The sequence below is a fragment of the Mus musculus genome, chromosome X, assembly GCF_000001635.26.
Source record: "Mus musculus strain C57BL/6J chromosome X, GRCm38.p6 C57BL/6J".
Classification (NCBI taxonomy): domain Eukaryota; kingdom Metazoa; phylum Chordata; class Mammalia; order Rodentia; family Muridae; genus Mus; species Mus musculus.
The window spans coordinates 95,725,352-95,741,490 of NC_000086.7; the positions used below are offsets into that span (position 1 = coordinate 95,725,352).

Here is a 16,139-nt window from a genome sequence, read left to right on the forward strand (position 1 = left end):
GCCTGCCTCTGCCTCCCAGGTGCTGGGATTAAAGGCATGGGCCACCACTCCCGGCTGTATGTTCCCTCTTAACTATGTTGCTTGATTTGTGCCTCCCCCCTCCCTGCTTGAAAACAGGGTCTGTATATAGCCCTGGCTGTCCTGAAACTCATTCTTTAGAACAGGCTGGCCTAGAAGTTAAAGAGATCACTGCCTCTGTTTCCCAAGTGCTGAGATTAAAGGTGTGCACCACACCAGACTTGTTGATAGATTTGCTACATAGAAGCTTTTTAGTTAAATAGAGTTCCATTTGTTTACTTTTTACTTTTCTTTCTTGGGCTTTTGGTGTCACAGCTAAAAAATTATTGCCAAGACAATTGTTGTAAAGCTTTGCTCCTGTATTTCATTTATAGGAGATTTTACAGTATCAGGTCTCAAAGTTGGGTCTTTAATCCATTTAATCTATGTTAATAGATTTAGAGTTGGGCTGGAGAGATGCCTCAGTGGTTAAGAGCATTGAAGTGCTCTTCCAGAGGTCCTGAGTTCAATTCCTAACAACCACATGGTGGCTCACAACCATCTGTAATGGGATCCAATGTCCTCTTCTGGTGTGTCTGAAGACAGCTACAGTGTACTCATCATATATATAAAATAATTAAATAAATAAAATCTTTTACAAATAGATTTAGAATTTAGTTTTATATATCGTGAGAGATGAGTATACAGTTTTTTGCATATATATCCATGTTTTTCAGAACGATCTGTTGAAGATACTGTCTCTAATATGCAGCTTTGGCATTGTTATGAGAGAAAATTTGACTATATGAGTATCCTTTTATTCCTAGGTTCACTATTCTTTTCCAAATTACTGTGTAAGTCTGCCTTTATATGTCAGTTTCATATTGCTTAATTCTTTCTATTTGTGATATAATCTGAGAGCAGAGAGTGTGAGGTCTCTAGTTTTGTTATACTTTTTTCAGTATTGTTTCTGCAATTGGGTATTGGTAGATGAGCTATTCAAATTTTAGAATTCTTCTTTCTTTCTTTTTTTTTGTAGAAAATGTCAATTTTCAAATGAAAATTTCACCAAATCTTTATATTGCTTTGGGTAATGTGGAAATTTTAACATTATTAAGTTTTTCAGTCTATTAGTACAGTATGTCTTTTAATCTATTTCTTTATTAATTTATCTCATCTGTGCTTTCTTGTTTTCATTGTAAAAATCTTTCCTCACTTTTGTTGCTGTTTTTACATATTCTAAAAATTTGAAGCTATTGAAAAACAATTATATTGACTTTCATTTTAGATTGTTTATTTCCGCTCTATAAAAACACAGTTTTTGCATGTTTACTAAGTACCCTGCTATTTGCTAAACTCATTTGTTAGTTTTTAGACTCTCATGAGGCTTTTCAGAATTTATACATATAAGATCACTCCACCTGTGAACAGATATAATTTTACTTTCCCCTTTCTAATTTACATGTCATTAATTCTTTTTCTTGCCTGATGTCTTTGGATAACATTTTATTGTTATATTAAGTAGACGTGATAATAATGAGCACTCTTATTTTGACTTTATTTTAAATGAAAACCTTTCAGTTTTCATCATGGAATATGATCTTAGCTATGAGCTCTTCATATGTGGCTTTTATTATGTTGATGTATTTGCTTTCTGGTTCTACTTTGTTGAATGCTTTTTTTAAGGAAAGCATTGAATTTTGGCAAATGAGTTTTCAGCAATATTGAGATGCTTGTGTAGCTTTTATCCTATTTTTCTTGATGTGGCATATCATATTAATTATTTTCACATATTCACCTACTGTAGGGACAAATCTCACCTCATCATGTTATAACCATTGTAATATGAAGGTCAGCTTGGCTTACTAGTTTTCGTTGAGAATTGCTGCATCTGTGCTCAGTAGCAATATTGACCTGTTGTCTTTATTTAAGACTCTAGCTCTGTTGGATGGCTTTGGACTACTACTCCAGTCTCTTTACCAATCATAAATTTGTATAGACTTTTTTATTGTTTACATTGTTCTGTGTTGTTATGTTGGGAATTTCTAGAAATTTATCCATGTTTTATGCCAACCAATTTGTTGACATTATTAAGTTTCTTATAATCCTGTTATTTGTATGGCATCAGTAGTGATAGATTTTTACTACACACACACACACACACACACACACACACACACACACTGGCTGGTTTTGTGTGTCAACTTGACTCAGCTGGAGTTATCATACAGAAAGGAGCTTCAAGTTGAGGAAGTGCCTCCATGAGATCCAACTGTAAGGCATTTTCTCAATTAGTGATCAAGGGGGAAAGGCCCCTTGTGGGCGGAACCATCTCTGGGCTGGTAGTCTTGGGTTCTATAAGAGAGCAGGCTGAGCAAGCCAGGGGAAGCAAGCCAATAAGAAACATCCCTCCATGACCTCTGCATCAGCTCCTGCTTTCTGACCTGCTTGAGTTCCAGTCCTGACTTCCTTGGTGATGAACCGCACCATGGAAGTGTAAGCTGAATAAACCCTTTCCTTCCCAACTTGTTTCTTGGTCATGATGTTTTATCCAGGAATAGAAACCCTGACTAAGACAATAACACACACACACACACACACACACACACACACACACATATATATATATGTATGTATATATATACATATATATATATGCTTTTTGAAATTATAATTACATCATTCCACCTTCTACCCTCTAGCCTTTCTTATGTGAAACCCATGCTCTCTCTCAAATTCATGGCAACATTTTAAAATTGTTGTTACATATATATGTGTATAATCCTAAATATATAAATATAGCCTGCTCAGTCCATCTATATGTTGTTTATATGTATATGCTTTCAGATGTGACCATTTGGTACTGGATAACCAATTGGTATGTTCATGGGGTGAATAACTTTCCCATTTTCAGCATTACTTAGTTACTTGTAGTTCTTAGTCTAAGGTTGATACCTCCAGAGCCTTGTCCCTTTCATATAAGCATGTCTATTGGTGTCATCCTTGTTCAGGTCATGTTTAGGAAGCCAAGATCTTGCTTCTGAGTTTCTTATAATACACAGTCTTGCAGCAAACTTCCTATTTTGCTGTCTCTTAAATCTCTCTAACCCCCTCTTTTGCAGTGATCCATGAGTGTTAGGTGTGGAGGTTGTGTTATAGATGTATCAGTTTGTACTGAGCTCTACAACTCTGCATTTTGATTGGTTGTGGTTTTCTGTAATGATCTCCACCTGTTGCAAAGAGAGGGGTCCTTGATGGCTGTCCTGGAACTCACTTTGTAGACCAGGCTGGCCTCGAACTTAGAAATCTGCCTGCCTCTGCCTCCCGAGTGCTGAGATTAAAGACGTGCGCCACTACGCCCTGCTAGGGATAGGGTTTTTATTAGATGATCTTTGGCTCTTGCAAGGATCATTGTCAGTCCGATGGGAAGTTTTTCATTTCAAATTATATATATATATATATATATATATATATATATATATATATATATATATATACATACACACACACATACATATATACATACATATACATACACACATACATATATATATCACACATATAACTATGTATATATATATATATAAACACACACATATATATTAATATATATAGTGTTATAGGTTTATTTAGGTAGTTACTCTTATTTTACTCCCTTCTTCAGTATTTATCTCCCTCCCATTTTCCAACTTCTCCCTTAAAGATCACTTGTACCCTGGTATTTTGCATTCTGTTGCTCCCTGCTCTGCAGTGGACCCTCTTTTTTACTCTTTTGCTTTCTGCAGTTACTCCAGGTTGTATACACACATATCTGAAGACACGGAACCAATAACTGCAGAAGAGTGAACATTTGACATGTTTCTTTCTAATTCTGGATTACCTCACTCAGTATGCTCTTTTGTTATTGTCGTTCCACCTCTTTACCAGGAAATTTTATGATTTTGTTTTTCTTTACAGATGAGTAGTATTCTATACTGTTTGTGGTCTGCATTGTCATTATGTGTTAGTCAACTGAACGACATTGAAATTCTTTCCACTTCTTAGCTCTTGTGACTGGAGAACTTGTGATTAGCGAACATGGCTGAGCAAGGATCTGTAGAAGTAGGATGTCTGTTCTTTTGGCTATGTGCTGAAGTGGCATAGCTGGGTCATATGGTACATTTATTAACTGTTTGAGGATTCTCCATGCTCATTTCCAGAGTGCCTGCAGCAGTTTGCAATTCCACTGTCAGGTAACTGATGGCTTCCTTTCTCCAGCTCCTTTTCAGTATTTCTTGTCAATCTTTCAAGAAACCAGCTCTATGCTTTGTTGATGGTGTCTAATCTTTTTGTTTCCCTCTTGCTACTTTCAGTTCTTCTTTTATCTAGTTCCTAGAGGGTTTAAAATTAGCTTGTTAAGAATATTCTTTTGTTTAAAAAATAATTAGCTATTTATCACTACAAACTTCCTGCTTGATTCTCATTTTTCTGAAACCCCTAATTTTGGCATGATGTATTTTGCTATCCCCAAGATATTTTTATTTTTTGTTTGATTTATTCTTTGACTTTTTGTTTGTTCAAAAGCATCTTGTGCAGCTCTGTACTCCCATCACTCAGGAAGCCGGGAGGACTATTACTGTGAGCATGATGTTTGCTTGGGCTATGGAATTAGACCCTGTTTAAAAAACAAAACAAAACAAAAATATATTGTATAATCCACATATTGTGAATTTTCTAATTTTTCTTCAGGTACTGATTTCTAATGTTACTGTGTTGCTGTTGGAAGCTAGATGTGATGGTGCATACCCATAAATTTCTGCAATCTGGAGAATGACACAAGAACTTGAGGCTAGCCTGGGCTATGCCGTGAATTTGAAGCCAGCATGGGACACATAGCAAGATTTTGTCTCAAAACAAAGCAAAAACAAAATAAACAAATGAACAACAATAAAAACCCTCTATTATACTTGGAAAGATAACTTGATATGATTTTATTCTCTTTACATTTTCTTCTTCTTTGTTAAGACCCTTATGATTCAGTGAGATTTATCTAGAGGCTGGTCTAAGTATATTTGAGAAGAATGTGTACTCTGATGTTGGGTGGAATATTATATACATATTTATTAGGTTCAAATGGTTTATGCTATTACTCAAGGACTCTGTCTGTGTTTGTTCCTTATGAGAATAAATATCTTGCTACAGGGGTTATATGTGTACTTCTTTTAGTTTCAGTTAGTTCAAAGTGCTAATCAAACCCTCTCTTCTCTTTTTAATTTACCATTAGTTTATATAATCCCTTTGAAGAGTAGTTGTGAATTTCCCTTTCTGATATTATAGTGCATGTTCCCTTTAATTCTTTCATTTGCTTTATATATTTATACTCCATTCTCAGATGCATATATATTTATAATTATTATTTATTCCTTCAGAACTGACCTAGTTTTTATTAGTCTAGAATGTTCTTTTCTCTTCTGACATTTTTGACCTTAAAGATTATTTTATATGAAGTGTGATCACTCCTATTCATCTTTGATAGCCATTTGGTGGGTATGTCTTATTTAATATATTGTTCAACCTTATTTTGTTATTTGGTTATTCATTCAGTCTTTGTATACATTTTGATTAAGGATCTTAATCCATTTTCATTTAATGAAATTTTTGAAAAGGTAGGACATAGTATTACTATTTTGTTGTTTTCATTCTGTCTTATAGACAGTCTCTTATTATTTTCTTTCATATTTCATTCATTTTTGGCAGAGATATTTTGATTTCTTTTTCATTTTCTTTGGTGTACCTTTCATATATATACATAAATGCATAAATATATTCATACATAATTTTTTGGTTAGTATAGAGCTTCCATAAAACATCTTGTAATTATAGAAGTATATTTTAAGATTACATTAACTTATTTTCAGATTTATACAAATTCTCTATACTTTGATTTCTCATAATTTATATATTATTGGTAATACAAATTATGTATTTTATATTATGTTTGTAATGGCATGGTTTTAAGATTTATTATATATATATATATGTGTGTATGTGTATATATATATATATACACATACATATATATATATATACTGTATATATATATACAGTATATGTACAGTATATATATATATATACTGTAGCTGTCTTCAGACACACCAGAAGAGGGCATCAGATCTCATTACAGATGGTTGTGAGCCACCATGTGGTTGTTGGGAATTGAACTCAGGACCTCTGGAAGAACAGTCAGTGCTCTTAACTGCTGAGTCATCTCTCCAGCCTGACATATTTTATAGTTATAATTATTTTATACTTTTGTATAAGGCATTCTAGAATGAAACATGAATTAAAAGTGATTGAAGCACCACCTTTTCAACATTAAAATATTCCAATATTGCTTTGTTTTTCTGTTGCTTTCAGTTATCACTTTGTTTCAAATGAAGACATCTTTTAACATTGATTTTGTAATGTATGTCTAACTGTGATAACCCTCCTCTATTTTATGAGAAATAAAAGGATATCTTTTTTGGAGACCACTTTTTCTGGATATTATATCCTTGGTTAACAATTTCTTTTCTTTAGCCCTATGAAGTTTTCATTTCATCAACCCAAAAGTTACTCCTGATAATAAAATGTGACTCCCTTATATATGATTAGGTATTTTTCTCATCCTTTAATTTTCTTCCCCCTCATTTTATTGAAAATAGATTTTTTCCCATCTAGTATATCCTAATTATATTTCCCCTCTCTCTAAGTTTTGTTTTCCCCTCCCCCATCTTCTCCTCCCATCTGGATCCAGATCCACTCCCTTTTTGTATGTCATTAGACAAGAACAGACTTTTAAGAGATAACAGAAAGCATTTAAAAAAAAACAGAATATAATAAGAAATCAAAAACCCTCACATTGAATTTGGACAGGATAAACCAACAAAAGGAAAAGAGACAAGTGAACACAAATGAATCAGAGACACACTCATTCACACACTCAGGATTCCCATAAAAACATTGTCTTAATTAGGGTTTTACTGCTGTGAACAGACACCAGGACCAAGGCAACTCCATGCTAGCTCCATCATAATCCTTCGTTGTCTGCTGGACGTTAGATTTTCTCGTCTGGCTCCCACCCCTATATGACCCAGTACTACCCATTTCTTGTATACCGGGGTTTCTTCCTTTTTCCATCCAACCCCCTCCTTCTTTCCCAGCCCCTTTTCCCTCCCATTCCTTCTTTGCTCCGTCAGAGATTCTCAGGGACACATAGTTTTCATATCAGATTGATTTTATTTTGAGAGTCAAAGAACTGTGTAGTATCTACAGTATCTACACAGTTGGCCATTGCTCAGATGCCACACCTCCTTTAGGTGGCATGCTGAGACTGGCATTCTCAATCACAAGTCGAAACGCCGTTTAGGTGCTATATTGTTCTTAGATGCCTTTTTTTTCAGCATCCTTCCCAGCGTTTTCTTGTTCTTCATGGTAGGCACCTGGAAGTTCAACAGAGTAAGGTGACAAGGGTATATAAGTCTTCGAAAAGCTGGAATATGTGAAGAGGATTGTAGGAGACGGGCTATGGGTTGAGAAGGGAGTAAATGCCAGGCCAAGCAACGGTTGGGAGAGCTGGGGGAGGGGAAGTCTCCGGAGAAAAGACTGTGCTTACCTTGGGCCTTCTAATCTTCTTGCTACATTTGGACTGGAACTGATGAAGGCAAATCTTCACTATCTTTGGCTCAGCAGTCGAGGTTGATGGCTCAACATCAGGTGTGAGGCAAGTGTCCACTGTCTTGGGTTCGGAAGTCCAGGTTGATGGCACAGCATCTGGTATGAGGCAGTTCATCACTCTCTTGGGTTTAGATGTTGTGGTTGATGGCACAACATCCTGTATCAGATTGTGCCTCTTCTTAGTTGCTTTCACCATCCTGATGCCTTGTGGTGGTCTGGTCCAGAGCTCTCAGGGGCACCGTCTTATGAACCCACCCTGAACAATGGGAGGCCACACCCCTGAGTCTTGATTGGTCAGCAAGGTCCTTCTCAGCTAATAGTGGCTGAGGAGCTGCTCTGACATCACAAAGCACCTTGCTGCCTGGTGGGAGCAGGCACTAGGGTGGAGATCACTCTGGTTGAGGGAGATGCTATGAAGGCAATAGTGGCTGGATACAGACTGGGAGGTTTTTTTCAAACATCTCCAAGAGAGTCATGCCACCCTTTTTTATATTCCCATCTTCAGTTGTGATAGAACATGTGGCAGTGGGTTTGCCCCTATGAACTCTTCCTGAAACTCCTCCACCCCTATTCAATGGTTCATTCTAGTAATGTCTCCTCCTTAGTTATTAACACTTAGCTAGATTTTGGCATATTATACCTTCCAAATTTAATTCAACATTCTTCCAAAATCATTGAAGTATCATTGTATATGTGAATCATCCTGTAGATGAAAACAAAAAGAATATATTCATGAAAATATCTTCCTACTGGTTTAATATACGGAAATCCATCAACATAATCCATTATATAAACAAACTCAAAGACAAAAACCACATGATATTCTCGTTAGATGCTGAGAAAGCATTTGACAAAATGCAACACCCATTCATGATAAAAGTCTTGGAAAGATGAGGAATTCAAGGCCCATACCTAAACATGATAAAAGCAATCTACAGCAAACCAGTAGCGAGCATCAAAGTAAATGGTGAGAAGCTTGAAGCAATCCCACTAAAATCAGGGACTAGACAAGGCTGTCCACTCTCTCCCTACCTATTCAACATTGTACTTGAAGTCCTAGCCAGAGCAATTCGACAACAAAAGGAGATCAAGGGGATACAAATTGGAAAGGAAAAAGTCAAAATATCACTTTTTGCAGATGATATAGTATATATAAGTGACCCTAAAAATTCCACCAGAGAACTCCTAAACCTGATAAACAGCTTCGGTGAAGTAGCTGGAATTTAGCATTCAAAACGGATATTTTTGGTTACGTTGTGTGATAGCTAGTTTATTTTAAAATTATTTTACTTACATCCCAAATGTTGTTCCCCCTTTCGGTCCCCCGTCCCAGAATTCCTTACCCAATTCCCCCTCCCCTTCTCCTCTGAGAGGGTGCCCCCCTCCTCTGAGGCCTCAAGTCTTTACAGGATTAGGTGCGTCCTCTCCCACTGAGGCCAGACAAGGCAGTCAGTCCTCTGCTACATATGTGCCAGGAGCTTCAGATCAGCTGGTGTGTGCTCTTTGGCTTAGTCTCTGGGAGCTACCAGGTGTCTGGGTTATTTGATACTGATGGTCTTTCTATGGGGTTGCCATCCCCTTCAGCTGCCTAATTCAGTCCTCAAACTCTTCCATTGGGGTTCCTGACTTCAGTCTAATCATTGGCTGGCTATAAGTATCTGCATCTGTCTCAGTCAGCTGTTGGTAGAGCCTCTCAGAGGACAGCCATGCTAGTTTCCTGCCCACAAGCACATCATAGCACCAGTAATAGTGTCAGACATTGGTGCCTCCCCATGTGATGGATTCCAAGTTGTGCTGGTCACTGGATGGCATTTCTGTTAATCTCTTCTCCATTTTTGTCCTTGCAGTTCTTATAGATAGGAACAATTCTGGGTCAGAAATTTTGACTGTGGATTAGTAACCCTGTCCCTCCACTTGAGGCCCTGTCTATCTACTGGAAGGGGACTCTTCCCTTCTGTTGTACATTTTGGTTAAGGTCACCTCCACTGAGTCCCAAGAGTCTCTCGCTTCTCAAGTTTCTGGTACTTTGTAGAGTGTTCCCCCACCTCTCATCCCCAGAGTCAGCATATTTCCATTCATTCTCCTGGCCCTCTGGGCTTCTCTCCTGTACCCTCCCCTCCAATGCCTGGTCCCTCCCCCCCCTCCCTCCCTCCCTCCCTCCCTCCCTCTGCCTCTTGTGATTATTTTGTTCCTCCTTCTAAGCGAGATTGAAGCATACTCACTTAGGCCTTCCTTCTTGTTTAACTTCTTATGATCTGTGGGGTGTATCATGGGTATTCTGTACTTTCTGGCTATTACCCACTTATCAGTGAGTACATACTTGGATATACTTTTGAGTCTGGGTTACTTCACTCAGGGTGATACTTTCTAGTTCCATTCATTTGCCTGAGAAATTCATACTGTTCTTGTTTTTAATTGCAAGGTAGTATTCCATTGTGTAAATGAACCACATTTTCTGTATCCATTCTTTATTTGAGGGACATCTGGGTTGCTTCTAGTTTCTGGCTATTGTGAATAAGGCTGCTATGAACCTGGTGGAGCATGTTTCCTTGGAGTATTGTGGAGAATCTTTTGGGTATATGCCCAGGAGAGGTATAGCTGTGTCTTCAGGTAGTACTATGTCCAATTTTCTGAGGAACTTCCAGGTTGATTTCCAGAGTGGTTGTATCAGTTTGCAATCCCACCAGTGATGGAGGAGTGTTGCTAATTTTATGATAACTTGATACAAACTAAAGTTACCTGAGGGGAAGGAACCTCAATTAAGAGAATGCCTCCATAAGATGGGTCTGTGGGCAAGTCTGTAGTGCATTTTCTTAATTATTGATTGATATGAGAAGGCCCAGCCTATTCTGGGTGGTGGTATCCCTGGGCTGGTCATTCTGAGTTCTATAAGAAAGCAGGCTGAGCAAGCCATGAGAATCAAGCAGCACCCCTCCATGGCCTCTGCATCAGCCCCTGCCTCTAGGTTTCTGTCCTGCTTGAGTTCCTGTCCTGACTTCCTGCAATGTCAAACTACAATGTGAAAGCGTAAGCCAAATAAACCCTGTCCACCCCAAATTGCTTTGGTCATATAGTTATAGCAATAGTAACCCTGACTAAGACACATGGTTTTCCATTCATACACAGGGTTTGGGATGAACTGGCTACTCTCAAAGACTGTATGTTTGCTTTATTTGTTCTTAGACTCCGGCTAGACTATTATTGAAACTGACACTATCCTTTCTCTTTTAATTTAGTATATTTTATTTTGTATTTAATCTTCTAGCACCAGGGTTTATCAGTTCAGTCCATTATTATCAAGGCAGGAACATGGCATCATCCAGGCAGGCATGGTGTAGGAGGAGCTGAGAGTTCTACCTCTTCATCTGAAGGCTGCCAGGAGAAGACAGGCTCCCATGAGGTTAAAGAGGGTCTATGTGATGCTTGCCAGCCATACCATTATAAATTGCTTTGAATCATATAGGATTTAAGGAATACATTTTTAAATTTTTGTTTTGTTTTTAAATTGATGCCTGTGTAAGCTCATGTGCATGTGTGTGCAGGTCCCTAAAGAATCTCCTGGAACTGGAGTTACAGAGGATTGTGAGCCACTTATGTGGATGCTCAGATCCAAATCCTGGGTCTCCTGCAAGAGCAGTGTGTTGACTGTGACAATTTGGTGGCAGGGGGGCTTTCCCTGCCCTAAACTCACTCCTTGTCAGTTATGTCCCTGGAGACCTCTTGCTGCCAGGCTCCTAGACTACTTTGGTGGCAGGGACCTCTTCAAACCAGGCCTCACATCTTGAGTCACAGGAGCTTTCAGGGCCCTGCATGAGGAGCTTCACTGGCCAGGCCCCACTCCCAGACTTCTAAAACTGCCATTATAGCCATTCACAGCCTCCATCCCCAGGCAGGAAATTAAGCAGGCCCTACCCTACAGCAATAACACCAGTCCCTAAGCTTGCCCCCAAATCAGGCCATCCTGTAATGCCCTGCCCAATTCCCCTCTCCAAGAAACCCTATATGTCTTAGGGTTTTACTGCAGTGAACAGACACCATGACCAAGGCAACTCTTTAATCTGGGCTAGCTTACATGTTCAGAAGTTCAGTCCATTATTATCAAGGCAGGAACATGGCATCATCCAGGCAGGCATGGTGCAGGAGGAGCTGAGAGTTCTACCTCTTCATCTGAAGGCTGCCAGGAGAAGACAGGCTCCCATGAGGTTAAAGAGGGTCTTAAGGCCATGCCCACAGTGACACACTTCCTCCAACAAGGCCACACCTCCAAATAGTGGCATTCCTTGGGCCAAACATACTCAAATCACCACAGTCAGTTGTTGGTTGTATCTAGTGGAGTGGGCCTTAAGTCAAATCAGATATTGGTTGGTTACCCCCATAGCTTTGTACCATCATTGCCCTAGCAAATTTTGCTGGCAGAATAGCATTATAGATCTAAAGTTTTATAGCTGGGTTGGTATTTATGTTTCTCTTTGGTAACCTTCAGAGTACCTTCTCACACCAAAGACATTAGAATGTAGGAATGAAGATTCTATGTAGGCACTAGCTCAACCTTTCCATGTTAAATAAGTTGTATAGGTGTTGTCTTCAGCACTTGATCAGTTTTAAGAGAGAATTTTCTTGGCAGCAGCCTGGGTTGTTTGGGGATTTCTGTGAAATCTCTTTGGCCAACAACTCAATTGGTTGTAACCTAGTCCCAGTACTAGTAGCTTGAGACTGGAGGGTCAATTTGAACTCTGTCTCCCTCATTATTTAGAGACTACATTGGGATCCCTTTCCTTTTTTTTAAGAAGTTGCCACACCACTCCTCAAATGCTTCTCAATTCTAGTTTTATTTCACTGCATTCTTCCCTCAACCCTGTTTCCCCCTCACAGCCCACCTGGTCCTCCCATTCCTGTCTTACCTCAGGTCATAGACCACTCATAAAAATCTATTCTACATCCCTCTCCTAGGGAGATCCATGTGTTTTCTTTAGTCTTTTCTACTATACTTAGCCTCTCTAGATCTATGGATTATAGCTTGGTTAACATTTATTTAATGGCCTATATCCATATATAAACTAATGCATACCATATTTATTTTTCTGGGTCTAGGTTACCTCACCTGGGATGATTTTTTTCCCGAGTAACATCCATTTGCAAATTTTCATGATGTGGTGTGTGTGTGTGTGTGTAGTATGGTATGAGTCATGTGTTTTTGTTCCATTTCATACCTCCCTGTTTGAGAAAATATTCTCCCCTATAAGTTTTTACTGATGGGATTTTTTACTGGTTGGAAGAAAACTTTCACAAGTTATCCAGAGGTTAGAGATTTTGGAGGCTACTTGGGGAACTCTCAGACTTTTGGATTAGGTATATGGAAGATTTGGTAATTTTTTCCCCCTGATTTTACAACGTTTTGCTCCCTCTGGTGTCTCTTTGTGGTACTGCACTTTTGAAGCTGCTGTGTTTTTTTTTTTGTTTGTTTTTGTTTTGTTTTTTTTTTACAGTAAATTTTACTTTTTATTTATTTAATTTTTTAACTTATTCACTTTACATTTACACTCACTGCCCCATCCCGGTCACCCTCTGCTACAATTCTTTCTCCATTCCCACTCCCCATTTCCTCTGAGCAGGTGGAGGTCACCCTGGGTATCCCCCTCTACCCTGCAATCAAGTCTCTGAAGCTAGGCACATCCTCTCCCACTGAGGCCAGACAAGGCAGCCTAACTAGAAGAACAAATCCTATAGACAGGCAACAGCTTTTGGGACAGCCTCTGCTCCAGTTGTTCAGAACCCACATGAAGATCAAACTGGATATCTGCTACATATGAGTAAGGAGGCCTAGGTTCAGGCCTACATCCAGCCTGTGTACCCCTTTGGTTGGTGGTTCAGTCTCTGAGAGCCCCAAGGGTCCAGGTTAGTTAACTCTGTTGGTCTTCCTGCAGAGTTCCTATTCCCTTCAGGGCCCTAAATCCTTCCCCCCCAACTCTTCCATAAGAGTCCCCAAGTTCTATTCACTGTTTGGCTGTGTGTGTCTGCATCTGTCTGAGTCAGCTGCTGGGTGGAGTCTCTCAGAGAACAGCCATGCTAGACTCCTGTCTGCAAGCATAACAAAATATCATTAATAGTGTCAGGAATTGGTGCTTGCCCATGGGATGGGTCTCAAGTTGGTCCAGTCATTGTTGGCCGTTCCCTCAATCCCTGCTCCATCTCCCAGTCTCTAGATTTCTTATAAACAGGATACATCTGGGGTCAAAAGTTTTGTGGGTGGGTTAGGGTCCCTATTGCTCTACTAGGGTTCCTGTCTGGCTATAGGAGGTGGCCTCTTCCTATTCTGCTGAGAGTCACAGCAGTGGTCATCTCCATTGACTCTTGGGTGCCTCCCTTATCCCAAGTCTCTGTCATGTCCTGCAGATGCCCCCCACTCCACACTCCTATCAGTTGCAGATTTCAATTCACTCGTGTGGCCATCTTTCCTGTCCCTCCCCATACCTTATCCTGAACCCTACCATTCACCTCCCCATACCACCTCCAAACAAGGTTCCTTCCTCCTTTGAATCTTATGACTATTTTATTCCCCCTTCTATGTAAGATTCAAGCATCCTCACTTGGGCCTTCCTTCTTGTTTAGCTTCTTTGCTTCTGTGGAGTGTAGCATGGCTATCCCATATTTTATGGCTAATATCCACTTATAAGTGAGTATATACCATGCATGTCCTTTTGGGATTGGGTTACCTCACTTGGGTTGGTATTCTCAAATTTCATCCATTGGCCTGCAAAATTCGTGGTGTCTTTGTTTTTAATAATAATATTCCATTGTGTAGATTTACCACATTTTCCTTATGTATTCTTTGAGAGTCATCTAGGTCATTTCCAGTTTCTGGCTATTACAGAAAAAAACTGCTATAATTCTCAGACTCTGGATTGGGTATGTGGGCTCCTCATCCAAAGATTTACTCATTTTTCCCCCTGATTTTTTTTTTTACAAAGTTCGCTTTCTCTGTGGTATTGCACTTTTAAAGCTGCTGGTTTTATTTACATTTTTTCTTATTCATTTTACATCCCACTCCCTGCCCTATCCTGGGCACCCCCTCCCACAATCCTTCATACGTGTGTGTGTATGTGTGTGTGTGTGTGTGTGTGTGTGTGTAGAGAGAGAGAGAGAGAGAGAGAAAGAAAAGAGAGAATTTTGCTGATATCCGAGCTGTCAGTGGTCAGTGTTTCCCACAAGAACCATAGACTAATAGCACAACAATAACAACAACAACAACAACAAATAATACCTCTAATACTAGGCATGAGTAAGCTCCTTTTTCACAGTCGGGCAGGGTAGACCAATTGACTCCTAAAACAATATAAACCATTGATACTGCCTTTCGTTGTTTCTTGGTGTATTACTAAACACACTGCATACTTCAGACACAGGGCTTGGATGATTTGAGCTGGTTCTAACCTGAAAACTTCCTTCTTGTAGTGTAGCTTTCATGGTACCAGAAAATACTATACAAATTGCCAATGGAGAGAAGAAATTAATAGTTGTATCTTACTGCAATACCTCTGAATCACAACAATGACCAGCATGCCAAGATAGCCACAACATGTGGCATACATGATGGTGGTAACCAGCAGCTGTCTAGTTGACTTCAAGGCTCATTCATGAGGAGAGAAATCATACTTTATAATGGAAATCTATCTTCTCAGGGCTAATGAAGTCATGGACCTTAGAAAAGAATCTACTACCACCGCTTTGCTAGACCAGCATTCCTTAGTATATTATTAATGGTATCCTTATACCCACATATAAGTACAGCCACCATCCACATCAAAGAAGCTTTGAAAACCATCACAGAAGATAACTGGTCACAATGAGGATATCATGGGCTTGTGGATAGCCCAGCCCTATTAGATCACCTACATCCCTGCTTTTGCATTTATGATTAGGGAGCATCAATGAAGAAGGGCAGGAAAAAATTCTAAGAACCAGAATATCTAGAAGAGAGCTATGAAACAGTCTTTTCTAGAAATGACTGCTTAAACAGCAGAATAATGGCAATATTTATAGACACACTAATGTGGAAGAGGCAAAGTTTCACAGGGTTCTACCCTTACACAAAGAACTATGGGCAATTAGGAACCGCTGAGAGATAGAAAATTAGCTTCTCCCAGGGATGAGGCCCCTTATTGATTATCCAATATAAAGTGGTTAGCCCAGAAACTGTATGGACACAGAAAACAAAACTGGATTTAGATGTTGTATTTATATATATTTGCATATATACATATTAATGTAACAATAATAAACCAAGAAATGAAGACTGTCATTCTGAGAGTAGGGGTCCTGGGAAGTGTTAGAGAGAAAATACCTGGGAGGGTCTGATGGGAAGAACAGGAAGGAGGAAAGTGATGTAATTCTACTTTAATTAAAAATGTATTGAAAGAATGTGAGTTTACTGATGAAACAGAAAGCAT

At 39.1% G+C, this 16,139-nt stretch overlaps 1 protein-coding gene and 1 long non-coding RNA gene across 6 annotated transcripts in view; one reads left to right on the plus strand and one right to left on the minus strand.

The window, feature by feature from the left end:
• Zc3h12b (zinc finger CCCH-type containing 12B) overlaps nucleotides 1–16,139 on the plus strand; it is a 221,074-nt gene that overhangs the window by 13,769 nt on the left and 191,166 nt on the right. The window contains exon 1 of one of the 5 annotated variants that reach the window (XM_011247640.2): nucleotides 15,995–16,005. The exons of the other annotated variants lie outside the window; for them this stretch is intronic. The gene's annotated coding sequence lies outside the window, so the exon portion shown is untranslated. Of the gene's footprint in view, nucleotides 1–15,994; nucleotides 16,006–16,139 lie in introns of those variants that run through there. 5 annotated transcript variants of the gene reach the window in all.
• Nucleotides 7,235–7,914, minus strand: 1700010D01Rik (RIKEN cDNA 1700010D01 gene). The gene is made up of 2 exons (NR_165046.1): nucleotides 7,631–7,914; nucleotides 7,235–7,457 (listed from the first exon to the last, which is right to left on the minus strand). It is a non-coding gene; the product is annotated as an RIKEN cDNA 1700010D01 gene (long non-coding RNA).